The sequence below is a fragment of the Muscardinus avellanarius genome, assembly GCF_963383645.1.
Source record: "Muscardinus avellanarius genome assembly, chromosome: 4".
NCBI lineage: Eukaryota > Metazoa > Chordata > Mammalia > Rodentia > Gliridae > Muscardinus > Muscardinus avellanarius.
Window position 1 is genome coordinate 34,984,541 of NC_137789.1, and position 13,677 is coordinate 34,998,217.

At 34.7% G+C, this 13,677-nt stretch overlaps 1 protein-coding gene across 2 annotated transcripts in view; it reads right to left on the reverse strand.

Moving 5' to 3' along the window:
- ZFPM2 (zinc finger protein, FOG family member 2) overlaps nucleotides 1-13,677 on the reverse strand; it is a gene marked incomplete at its 5' end in the record, with an annotated part of 474,948 nt that overhangs the window by 295,075 nt on the left and 166,196 nt on the right. The window lies entirely within an intron of this gene.

A 13,677-nucleotide genomic window follows, 5' to 3' on the forward strand; every position in this document is an offset into this window, starting at 1 on the left:
TTACTGCTTTGAGAACTGCTTTCCATAAGTTAAAAATCTTTTGTAGCAAACATTATTTTAAATTTTTATCAACATCGTGAATGAATCAAGAAATAAACTTAAAGGATGATAACATTACCATATGTGCTAACTGCATTTGTATTTCTTTAGACCCAAATAAATGTGACTGATAGCTGTATTTCCTAAATGCACTTCTGCTAAAAATTTTTTACAGTAATAAAGAACCGTTACTAGTATCACAAGTAATAATCAATTACTGAGCTACTGTGTTTGCACTTTTGATTATTATACATTTGCTTTTACTTAAAAATCTTTTCATTCTCATAGACGTCAATCTTATGGAAGAGCTATGATTGCTTTCATTTAACAGCCGAGTTTCATTTAACTTGAGGCTCAGAGTGTTTAAGTAATGTCATGGGTCAAGATTCGTACCCAGGCCAGGTCTGTGTAATTCCAAACTCATGCACTTTTCTGTGGGCCTTGCTGTCTAGGGCCCCTTATAATTAGACTGACATTTTTTATATGGTCAGAATTTTTTCTTTTAGAATAATGCTTGGTAAACAATAATTAGTGTTATTATTAGCACGTTTTCTTTAAAATAGTATTTTAATTATAAATTTTCTAATTCACCAAAAAGAAAATATTATTCCCATAACAGTTTATAGAAGATACAATTAGATTCTATAAACTCTCTCTCTTAATTTTTCTTTTTCTAGAAACTGAACTAATTTTTTTTTTTGGGTACTGGAGATGAACCCAGGGCATTGTCCCTCTGAATTATACTCCCAGCCCTTTTTATTTTGAAACAGGTTCTCGCTAGAGGCTAGATATTGCTTTGTTGCTGAAGCTGACCTCGAGCCAGTGCTGCTCTTGTCTCAGTCTCCAAAACATGGAGATTACAGGCATGCGCCACTGCACCAGGCTCTAGTAAATTTAATAAAGATTAGAAGTCAACAAGGTTGTTTAACATAAGTACTAGAAAGACCTATTTCTAATTAGAAATCATTATGATACGGTGTTAGAGCAAGATTGCCAAATACTAATAGTTAACTTCACAATGTCACAACATCCCTTATTTCTGCCTGGTATATCAATATCTGTTGAACTCACGGTGCTTTAAATTAACCCAGGCCAGAAAGTGAAAATATATCACAAAAGTGAAGCTAAAAATCGCTATGGCCCTGTTTTGGTTAAGGGCGTCCAATTTCAGAACACTTTAGAACTTCTGATGCCATCCCTTTAGTGACTTCTCTTTGAAGACTTTCTTAAATTTAGGAAGTGTCATTCTTCTATGAATCACTAGGAAGCTCCAGATTATGGTGGGAAACGGAGCCAAACTTTGTCATACTTGTTAATAGTGATGGCAGCATTTGTCTCCTAAAACCTCTTACACTTCGCTGCTCTTGCTGCTGCTTATCAACTCTCAGTCAACCACATTCACTGAGCAATCTTGTGTTCCCCTAGACTAAATAAAGACAAGATGATAATATCCTCTTCTGTCTTCCTGTATGCAATTAAGAGGGATGAAATGGGCAGCGCTCTTGGCAGGAACTCTCAGGGAGTTGTGGAAGAAAAATGTTTAAGAACCACTCCCTTGGATTTAATCCTAGGGGACTTATCTCTAAGAAAACCCTGCTCTTTACTTCTTGAGAATGCTCAGAATACAAACAGTTTTAAAACCAGGGCCGCTCCAACCAGCTATCTGCAAAGGAATGTTGTTCCTGAAATCATGAGCTTCAAATGGTGCCACAAAACAGGATGAACATCCAGGGCAGACCAGACCATAGTGATTAATAAGCCTCAAAGCTCACTTGCTGTGAACCAAGAAATCAAGATCATCATTCCATCTCTTTGAGTTGTTTTCTGGGTCATTATTAATGTGGGTTATAATAAAAACATCATTTCCCTTCAACCCTATTACCTTTTCAACCAAAAGAGCTAAATAGCTTTACTTGAGGTATTAAAGAAGTGAATAAATAATACCTCCCTTAAAGGGTGGTGCTAGTTTCTGGTTGTGGTGGTGCACGCTTGTAATTCCAGCACTTGGAAGGCTGAGACAGGAGGATCATGCAGGTTCGAAGCCAGCCTCAGCTACTTAGAGAGGCTTTCGGCAACTTAGTGAGACCTTGTTTCCAAATAAAATGTAAAATAGGTCTGAGAGTATAGCCAGGAGGTAGAAAGCCCCTGAGTTCCATTTTTAGTACCACCAAAAAAAAAAAAAAAAAAAAAAAGGAAGAAAGAAAGAAAGAAAGAAAAAAGTGGTATTTGTTATTTGTTATTCAGCAGAACTGTATGCTAAATAAATACTAGTTTTTATCATTTCCATTCTTTAAATACATTTGAGCAAGTTACGCTTTATGGCACACTCTGGTAACTCATTAGTAATACTGTCATATGACCTTGCTCATAGAGATATCCAAGTATGGAGCCTGTTCCCAACGTGGAGAGCCCAGCCAGCCATTCTTCCTATCTTTTATCTGCCTCATTTCATTCCCATGGCCTTTATCTTGTTTTTTTCCATAGACTATTTTCCCAAAATATCAAAATTGTTTGGAGATTTCTTCTTATCTGCAAGTTAAGAATTTTATTATTATTCATGATCACATGTTCTGTAAACTAAATGTTCTCAAATCTATGATTTAAGTCAGGATAAAGGTGCTGCATTCAGTTATTTCTGGATCATTATATACCAACATTTCTTGCTAGTCAATACAAAATCTCTCTCTACCTTCTCCTGGTTGCTCCCTTTGACTGAGATTTCTATAGAGTTTAAGAAGATAATTCATCCCCAGGGAGTCTATGAGAATGCCAACGTTCACCTGATAGCATGTACACACCTAGGTACAACAATTTTTGATTAAATAATAATTAGTGAAACAGAGAGCTTCATTTGCCTGTTATTCATTCCCCAGATGGTATATTTCAGATGTGCCCCTAAAATTAAATATTTCCCTGAAGCTGGACTTTCTCTTTCTGGTATGAAGGGGTCTGGTTTGTCAATGTGCCTCTATGCCAGTCCAATTTCATCTTCATCAAAGGAAATATAACCAGTCTTATTAGTTCTACCAACCCACTCATATGCCAATCAATATGACCCCATAGATGCTGACCAGTCGCTGATAACCAACTGTGGAGTATGAATCCACGGACGACTGTGCACTCACCTAACCAAAGTATGCTCTAGACCGTATCTCCTTGCTTGTTGATGAGAATGTCATGTGGAGAGGAATCAAAAGCGTTACTGAAGTTGGGATAGATTACATCTATTACTTTGCCCTTATCTACATGGCCTGTCACTCTATCATAGAAGGAAATTAAATTGGCCTGGCACAATTTGCTCTTCACAAAACCATGTTGGTTGCTGCCCACTAACTTTTGCTCTTCTCGATGATTGCAAATTGATTGTTTGACGATTTGCTCTAGTATCTACCTTGGTATCAAAGTTAAGCTGACTGGTCTATAATTACCAGAATGGTCTTTTTTTTCCTTCTTCTTTTCTTTTTTTCGAATAGTTACTACTTTTCCCAGAAATGGTGACTTTTTTCCTGCCCTCCTTATGTTCTCCCACATATTAATTCGTAATTCTTTAGCATATATATCTTCACTTTCTACATCAGAATTTTATTTGTTTTTAAATCCATATATCCATATTCTTTTCTAATTTAACCTCATTGTTCATGCTTTAAAAATGGGTACATTTAATTCTATCATATTATAAACTGAGCCTTTATTCAATAATTCAAGTATTAAAAAATCTATAGTTCCTTGTAAATATCTATACACTATATCTATCTATCTATCTATCTATCTATACACATTCCTTGATATATCACTCCTTTTTGGCAAATCACCTAATTTTAATGAACGATTAATCTGTATACCCTTTTATCTATTTTTACTGAAATGTTTACTGCATGTTATCCTTTACATTCCTGATGTAAATACTATACACATTTATTCTCTGTATAGTAAAATGCTAATGTCTATCTGCATTGTGATTAACAGAAAGCAAATAAAGGATATATTAGTACTCTTAGTTACTAAATTAAAACTTTGAGTTCTTCATTTGTCTAACATGTTTGAAAATTTCCAAGATATGAGAAAGACCCTTTATGATAAAGTTTGTTTTGATAAAATATTCTGTTGAAAAGTAAACTGAAAAGAGTACAATTAGGAAATTTATTTCTAATTAGTTTAGTAAAAGGAGATTATAGCTAGAATTAAAATTAAGAAATAAGTATAAAATGTAAAAAATAGCAATATAATGATTCTTTCCTAAAAGGGATACACTAGAAGTCAATAAAACTGCTCTCCAAGTTCTGTTTCTTTTCAGTCCATGAATACCAGATGCAAATGATACTTTATTAACTCGCCCTGATAAGTAAATGAGAGAGTAAGAGAGAGAGAGACAGACAGACAGACATTAAACTTTAACAAAAAAAAATTACACTGAAAACCAGAGCAGTTAGAAGAGTTTAGGTGATCCAAAATTTTTCATACCAATAAAATTTTGAAGCTGCAAATCTCATCACACTGGACAACTCAGAAAATAAGAACTCTCAGAAATGTTATATAAGCCAACTCACACACTTAAGTGTAATAAGAAAGATGAGGTTAAGCTATGATTACTGATGTGTAGTTAAATAATTTTTAGAATATGGAACTAAGTAGATTAATTCCTAGATTTTATCCCAAGATTCTGTGTGTTTTACCTGCTTACAAAATATTATTTATTTAAAAAAATTTTTTTATTGGTGCACTGTAATCATACATCTTAATGGGATAAAAGATGGTGGAGACATACATGCACACATCACCCAATTAGCCCTTACCCAATATTATTTAGATTTTATAATACTTTAACACAATTTGGTAAAAGGTATTCTTTTATGAAGCACATATAAAGTATCTTCATGGTAAAAATTTTGCAACTCAATTATTAATACTTGACGGGATAAAAATTCATATCTTTTGAATTCCCATACAAAAAAAATGTCCCTACCAGAACTACTTTGGAAGGAAATAAGAAAATTTAATCTTATTTTTTATGTTTCATCGCTTTATTTATTTATTTATTTATTTATTTATTTATTTTTTGAGGAGGTGTTGGAGTTGGAGCCCAGGGGCATTCTACCACAAGCTACATCCCCAGCCCTATTTTTTATTCTTTATTTTGAAGCAGGGTTTCACTAAATCACAGAAGGCCTTACTAAGTAGCTTAGGCTGACCACGAACCTATTATCCTCCTGTCTCAGCCTCCCAAGTACTGGGATTACAAACATGTGCCACCATGCCCAGCTTTCATCACTCTTTATCATCTTTATAGTCTATTTGTTCATCACCCTTTTAAAAGTATCAGGGACAAATATATTTACTTTACCCTTCTGGGTATATAGATCCTCTAAATTAGAAATCCAATATGTATTTTAGCTGACATGAGTGGCAAATGTTCTTATTTATTATTGATTCAAACAGATCTGTATGTTATTGTAAAATAGAATACTTCAAACAATTCTAGGTTTGTATAAAGACAAAATTAAACTAACATATATTTAGTTAATATCCCATATATCATTATTACTGCTTAAAACCAAAAGGTCTGCCTCTTGCATTTTACTATATTCAGGGGGAAAAAAAATCTCAGTTTAGTTGTTTACTTTCAATGATTGTCAAAATTCTTCACCAATGAGAAATGTTTTTATTCTCAAAAAATTATAAAGTTCTATACAGGGTAGACACAAGCCAGAAAGTACAGCTAATTTAGTTGTGAATATGAAAATAACATGTACTCTGATTATTTAGACTAATTTTTAAGTGTTTGGTTAATATGGACATTCAGCCAATTTATGCTTATTCTCAAGATATTCTTTGAGAAGGATAATTCCCTATCTGTGTTTAACAAAAGTATTCTAGCAGTAATTTCTAAATTCATATACCTCTTAAGCTAATATTTAGCATGCTAGTCAGGAGGTTTAATAAAGTACTATTTATTAGGCTCATAAAAAAAGATCTAAGGAGAAATCAGCAAATTATCATAGTTATAAAACACACAGTATAACAAAAAATTTTAATATTTCAACATTGTACAGAAAACAATGTATGAAATTTAAAATTTGGAATTTAAGAGCCTTAAACAAATCATGAATTATATTCTTTCTGCAATAATGAAAACAAGGGTCATTTCGTCCAAATGCCTATCAAATGTATACAAGGCTACTTAGTCCCTTGGAATACAAATAATAACATTTTCATTTTAATTTACAAAATTTCCACATAAGAATTGCTCCTGCTCACTCCGAAGCATAGATTTTAATCCTGCAATTGCAAACTCTACATTTTGAGTTGTCCTTGTTTCCAATTCCTGTTCCCATGGGAAAGCTTTCTGCTCTGACAATTGCCACTTGTGAAAAGTCCTGGTTCCCCTACCAACGAATTGCTTTGCCTGGAAATATGGTAGTTGATACAAGGTTGTAAAGCTTAAGAAAAATGGGTTTTTCAGATTAAAGTTTAAGCTTGTAGAGTATCCATGCAATATAAGAGAGAACAAAAACTGGTAAAAAATGAAGAGGAGGTTCCTAGGGAATCTGATCGTGGAATCTACTCTCTCCTCCCAACAAGCGTTGGTCTCTCCTCCCTTGCCCTCAGATGTGTTTTACTTCAATCTATTCCACCTACTGCCTCAAATCCCACCATGAGTTCATTTTTTTATTTATAAGCTTCTTCATAATAATATATTATTTTGGAGTGTAACTATTAGTCATTTCAACTTTTGCTTTTTTAAAAATTTCTAGAACCTAGCAAGTGACATACTCTGAATTTTGGTAGAAAATAGAGTAGGTAATATCTATGCAGTGGGCAGTTTTGAAAGCAAGGGAAGAGAAGAAAGAGGTTGCTAAGACAGGGAATACCAAGAGAAAGGAGGGGAAACCAAAAGGGAAATGAGCGTGTCAACACAGACTGTGCCTATTCTTTTTTTTTTTTTTTTCTGGTACTGGGGTTCCTGGAAGCCCTTCTACCTCCGGGTTACACTCCCAGACCTATTTTATATTTTTTTTTAATTTGGAAACGGTCTCTAAAGCCAGCGCGGCTGGCTTAGAACCTGCACAATCCTCTTGTCTCTGCCTCCCAAGCGAGGGGATTACAAGCGTGTGCCACGACCGGCAGACTGTGCCTATTTTAAGTATTTCCTAGATGTGACTATGTGCTCAGAAATTGGGGGAAATATATTTTCCTACAATTTATATTCCACATTTCCAGTCCTGTAAGAATTGGAATTCTCAATGCTGGCAAGGATTCAGAAATTAGGTTGCATTCTTCCTTTTATAATTTAGCTATCCTTGCTATGAGTTACTTAGGAATTAGTACGCTGGCCTCAACCCATCACTCCCAGATCATAGATTGAGTAAAAATTTGTTGGCAAATCATGCCAGGCACTTTCTATGTATTTCCCTGCCCACACTTGACTCTTTCAGGACTGAACTGCTGCAGGTTTTAAAACATGCGGGGCTGTCCCTCTGCACCCTACTTTGCATATGGTCCTCCTGCCTCTTGCTAACTCTTTCTTGTTTGCCTCTCCCTTGCTCACTCTCACTTCTCTTTCCAGAGATGTTTGTGCTAAGAGCAGATCCTGGGATATAAAGATGAAAGGCAGAGGCTTGGAGTTCACAGTGAAGGGGAGATACCTATGTAAGTAAACTGCCAAATACTAATTGCTGGAAAGTAAACTAAACACTAAACTGAAAAGTTTACAAAGTATAGTTAGTGGGCATAAGATGTTTCTAATTTTTCCTAGTAAATCTTTTCTGTCTTTCTTAGAGGAGAGAGGGGCTCCTGCAACCACACTGGCCATGCTGTAGGTAGTCAGTAAACTCACGTCTATGGAGAAAATTAATAAAAAGAGAATCAAGTAGAAGAAATTCTACTGAAAACTCCACAGATGCAATCAACTTCATTAGCACAGACTTGTGTATGTGGTGGGGGGTACTGGGGACTGAACCAGTAGGTAAAGAGCACTTTTTTCCCTTTTATATGCTTCACTTTTATTTTCTTGCATATATGGTAATTTCTTTATTTTTACTGATGCATTGCACTTATACATCACAGTGAGGGTCAATGTGTTAAGGACATACAGGCACACAGCTCTTAGCACACTTTCTTCCACATTCCCAATAGAGAACATTTTAAGTGACTTTTGGTTGTTTGGGTTTGGTTTTGTGCTGTGGTACTGGGAGACTGAACCCAAGGCCATTCTACCTCTGAGCTATAATCTCAGATCCCCCCTTTCAATTTTGAGACAGGGCCTCACTAAGTTGCTGAGGCTGGCCTGACACCTGTGACCCTCCTGTCTCAGCCTCCCAAGTACTGGGATGAGAGTTGTGCACCGCTGAGCCCAACTAAACTGCTGCTTTTTATTTATCAAATTTACCTTCATATCAAAGGTTATGTTGCTAGTCTCTCATTATTCCAGTAAATAATAGTAAAATGGAGACTCAAAACTTTCACTAGATTCCCTAGCCATGGCTCAGCTCCAGCAAAGCTCTTCCCAACGATCACTATGCTTTTGCCTTTACCATCTCCCTTCCTTCACTCAAGCTCCTTAAAGGAGATGCAAAGTGTTGTGGAGTAAGAAGTAAAGAAGATTTTTTTTTTTTCCCTGTGGCAAGATCTTTAGATTCAGTAGGTCTGGGGTAGTGCTGTTTCTGATCCAGAGACCTAACTTGAGAGACGCTGACCCAGATGCCGTCCTGCGGGGGCTATGTGAAAGGCTAAAGGCACAGGAGGAGGGAGAGAACATCCTAGGCAGGACACACAAGGAAAGGAATGGAAGTGAGGACATAATCTCATATAATACATTTCCAGGGAAAAGTGATACTGGCCCTTAGGAAGAAAAGACACTGGGGGCAGAGACAGAACCAAGTGAAGAGAGACAACTTCTGCAAAATAGGATGTAGGAGGCCACAGGGAAAGAGGGATATCCACAAGACAAGGATAACACTGGGTTTTTATCTTGGGGAATGATTGAACAGTGATGACTGGCTTTTAAGAGTGTATTTGTAAGAAAGAGTTATTTGTAAGAAAACTTAAAATTTTCACTTCTAGATATAATGACTTTGAGAAAATGAGGGGTTTGATTTGCTTTATTTATTTATTTTTTTTTGGTGGCAGCTTGTAAGTGGGATCTGAGTTAAACCTATGTTTTTAGAAGTCACTGTTTTGGTGATACCCTGGTTATAAGCATAAATTTGTGTAGAGTGGGTAGGTAGACATCAAGTCTGCTGAGAAGGAAACCTTAGATAATACCAGTGTTCAGAAGACTTGAAGTGGATAGAAAAGAGAAGGACAAGATGAAGACAGCAAGGATATGTTGTATCGGAGAGCAGATGAATTGAGAAATAAGTGGTATTTGGATTTAGCAGAAAAGATAATTTTTAAAATTGAGAAGTTTGCTACTGTACTAGAGGAGTAAATAAGAGAAAATACAGATAAAAATTGGGAGATGGTTTCTATAAGAATTGTCCTAAAAGAGACAAAAGACAGTAGTTAACTGTTTGTGCACTGATAGATCTAGCTATCTGTGAGACAGACATTGTAGTAAAATGCAGTGGTTTGGAATACCACTGAGGGATCTCATTGTCTATGGCTGCCAAGTAGAAAATGAGACAAGGTGAGAGAATTTGATAAGCATGGTCCACAATCTGCAGAGATATATCTTGGCATAGTGTCATCAGGTGATATTATAGGTGGCTCAAAAGAAGTACTTCTTTTATCACTCGCAATGTGTGCTTTGTAGTATGAAGCAAGATTTTCCAAATCTCAAAGGCATGAAGTAAGAGTGGGAACTTCACCATCTGTCTTACAGGATTTAATTTGGAAATAACTGTCACTTTTAGGAACCTACTCTTTCAAAAGGATTCAGATACTTTCCATATTTCATTATCAGAATTTGTCACACGTACCGGCACCTCTTAAGAAATCACTTCTCTTTGTACACGCAGCAGTTGCTCAGTCAAATTTGTGGAGGTCAAAACAAAATTGAGGTTGAGAGCCTCATGAGGCCACAGTACTACTTGGAAGTCTTAGGGCCGACCCGTGTTCTGTAAGGATGAACTGAATGTGCAATGGAGGCCTTAAAGAGAAAATAATTCGATTCATAGCATCTCCAGAGAAAAATCTACTTGAACACATCTAACTCCTACCATATTACTTTTTTTTTATAAATGTTACTTTCATAAAGGGGAAATGATAGAGATCTCAAATCAATTAAGAGTCAAGAAAATTGAGTCAATTATAAAAATAAGCAGAATGACCTGCATTTAGAAAGCAAATACTTGCCTATCCCTGACTATAGCAAACGTAGGGCATTAGGTATATTTGTAGATTATATTTTTTCTTTTCAAGTGTCATAAATATAGGTTGCACTTTAAAAATATAAAATCTACAAATTAATTTTAGAACAAAACCTATTAATGTAATATAATCATTACTAATCACTGTTATTTTAATGAAAGTTTATCATATGACAGGAATTTTATCCTGTTATATTTATTACTCCAACAACTTTATTAAATGACTAGTTACTGCCTTGAGGTAAACAAATCACAAAATCTCACAGTATCTATATGCTGATGGTACTGAAATAAAGAGTCTTTACCTTTGTTGTACCTGATATTTTGTTCATTATTCACCTCTATGTGTAGGCCCTTTTTCTTTCATGTTATTTTCCCCAAAACAACATATGTTATTCTTCTGAAGAAGTGAAGCAAATTTATAATAACCTTGTAAGAAATAATGCTTTTCCACATTCACGTATTAAAAAAAATTCAATATGATTTTTCCTAGTATTAGAGATAATCTTAGATTTGGGTATCAATCACTTTTAGTGGTATTTCAATACAATGTATTGTCAAAAAGTATTTAAAGTTAGAGAAATACATATGTAACTGGCATGCGAATAATTAGCATGTGGAAATTCTATATTTCTAAAAACACATGGGAAAGATGCTTTCTTAAAGACTAGTATTTTTAGATAAATTATAATTATTGTCTATGTGAAGCCTACAGGTACACAGTAATACGGAACACATATATGATTTTCTTTTTGAAATACCATTTTTTAAATTGGTTTATACCTTCAAAAATGATTATTTCTTGCCGGGCGTGGTGGCGCACGCTTGTAATCCCCGCGCTTGGGAGGCAGAGACAGGAGGATCGCGCAGGTTCGAAGCCAGCCGCGCTGGCGTAAGAGACCCTGTTTCAAAAATATAAAATAGGTCTGGGAGTGCAGCCCGGAGGAAGAAGGGCTTCCAGGAACCCCAGTACCACCAAAAAAAAAAAAAAGATTATTTCTGGTGTTTGCAGGTTTTTAAAGAATAGAGCTAATATAAGAATTACTTATAAGGAAGGATTGCGAATGTGTCTAACAAGAGTTGAAGGCCATATACAGTTCACCTTGGGACACAGGAAGTTGGTAGTTTGTGTTATAGTACCATCACTATGAACTACAATATGACATGAGACTATAGTGTATCAATAAAAGTACAAAAAATAATAAAACTCAAGGATTTAAGTTATTTGTGTTTAAATGCATGATGATGCATTCTTTTTACAAAAACACTGACTTATACGCGTAATAAACCACCACTGGCTCACTCTTTACTAAAGAGTATTTTTTGCAAGGTGCATAGGAGGAAACAAATTCACTATTCAATCCTGTCCTTCTGGCACTTAGATTAAAGAGGCAAAATGGAAGTCTTAAAAAATTATTTGTTTGTAAATAGCCCAACCCTGAGTATGAAGCAACCGCTATTCTTTCTTCACCATTAATTGCAAACAAATTCATCTTTTTCTCGGAAGTCTGAAGTTTGTTGTTATTTTTGTTAGATGAGTTGCATTCAAACTCCAACAACAACACAAAAAGATGAAGCCAACATTGAAATTCATCTCACAGTCCGGAATTTACTTAACGGCCAGCCTGTGCACTGTGATAAACGGAATGATGATCCGGCAACATGTCTTTATCCATGGTTTGCTTTAATTAACGCCGGCTTGTTTGTTGAAAAGATGATTAATATGCCAATGAAAATTGCATAATTGAATACCACAACACTGGCACAATCAGAAAGACACATGCAGTTTTTTGATTAACATTTATTATTATTATTATTATTGTGCTTTTTAATGTACTCTTCTCACTAGGAAATGATGCAGTTCTTTGACCAAGAGGTGAAAGGAAACAGGGCTGAGGGCAGGGTATTCCACGAGCAAGAGTAAAACACAATGCGGCTTAATCAGAACGAAGCAATTCTTTGGGTAAAATGGTCTTCAGAATTTCAAAATGCAAGCAACCTCCAATTAAAGACACATGCCAGCCAAGTATAAAAGTGTTTTTCTGCATGGTGATAGGGAAATAGAGAAACAAATATTTCTAAAGACACAATACATTTGCATAAGATCAAAAATATCATGATCTTAGGATGTATATATCTTTGATTAAAAGTGACCTTTTTAATATATCACTTTACTTCAATATTAAAATTTTGGAAAACTATGTTCAAACATGATCTTTTTAAATCCTAATTTGTGGCTGGTTATAGATTAGAAAATATGGTAAGTATTATTAAGAAATGTAAGAATTTTATAGACATTATTTTATGCTAAATTGGAAATTTTCATTGTTTTATTTATTTAAACAAATACTATTTTCCTACCCATGCCCACGAGCCTGAATCTATATTCAGTACGTAGGAATATATATAAGAAAGTTTCACTGTCTTCAAATTGCTTATTTTAAGAATATTAAATTAAATGCAGCATGGACTCTATTTTCAGAATTAGTTCATTATCATGTATTTAAATTGAATATTCATAACTCAGTTTATATATATGCAAAATGTATGTAAACATAATTATACCTTTGAAATCTCTAACTGCTACCTTAACAATGAGATAATACTGCTCTGGACTATACATTTTTAGTGGTTTCCTACAGCTGTTTGTATAGAGTCATTTCTATATACTTTTTTTTTAGCAATAAGATGTAAGCTTTTGTCAGAAATGAGTATATAAATAATAAGTCATTTTGGTAGAAATGAAAATGAATTCAAGATGAAATATAATAGACATTTAATAAATGTTTGAATTTGCTAAGAAGTTATTTTTTAACATTCTACTTTCAAGAGCTACACAAAAACCAGATGAAATAATCAGTCATTAGTTTCCTTTGTAAAAGTCCTCAGATACTTGGTTTATGCTGAAAACACAATGGTAGGAAAATAATAGAGCAATTTAAATTTCTGATTATTTTAACGGAGATGATAAATTTGATGATCTTGAATTTTTTCTTATCATAGTAAATAATACAGTTATATCATCTTATTCTTGCATTCTCTAGTGAATTTCCAATTAAAAAAAAAAGAACAATCACAACAGAATTTGTGTCTAATTAATGTGCTCCAAATGTGACCTTGCTGTGACCGTGCCATGCCCACAGGGTTCCACCCCAGCCATGCTCTGGACTCCATTGGCCTGTGTCCTCTCTACTAGGGACTCACATATAGTGTCCTTCTGAAATGTGCCATTTTATTATACCTTTGTGGGTGAATTACATCAGAGCCGAATGCTTTCATTCAGATAACTTAAGAACATAGCAGGCAGTTCTAAAGGTTACACTAAAATGAT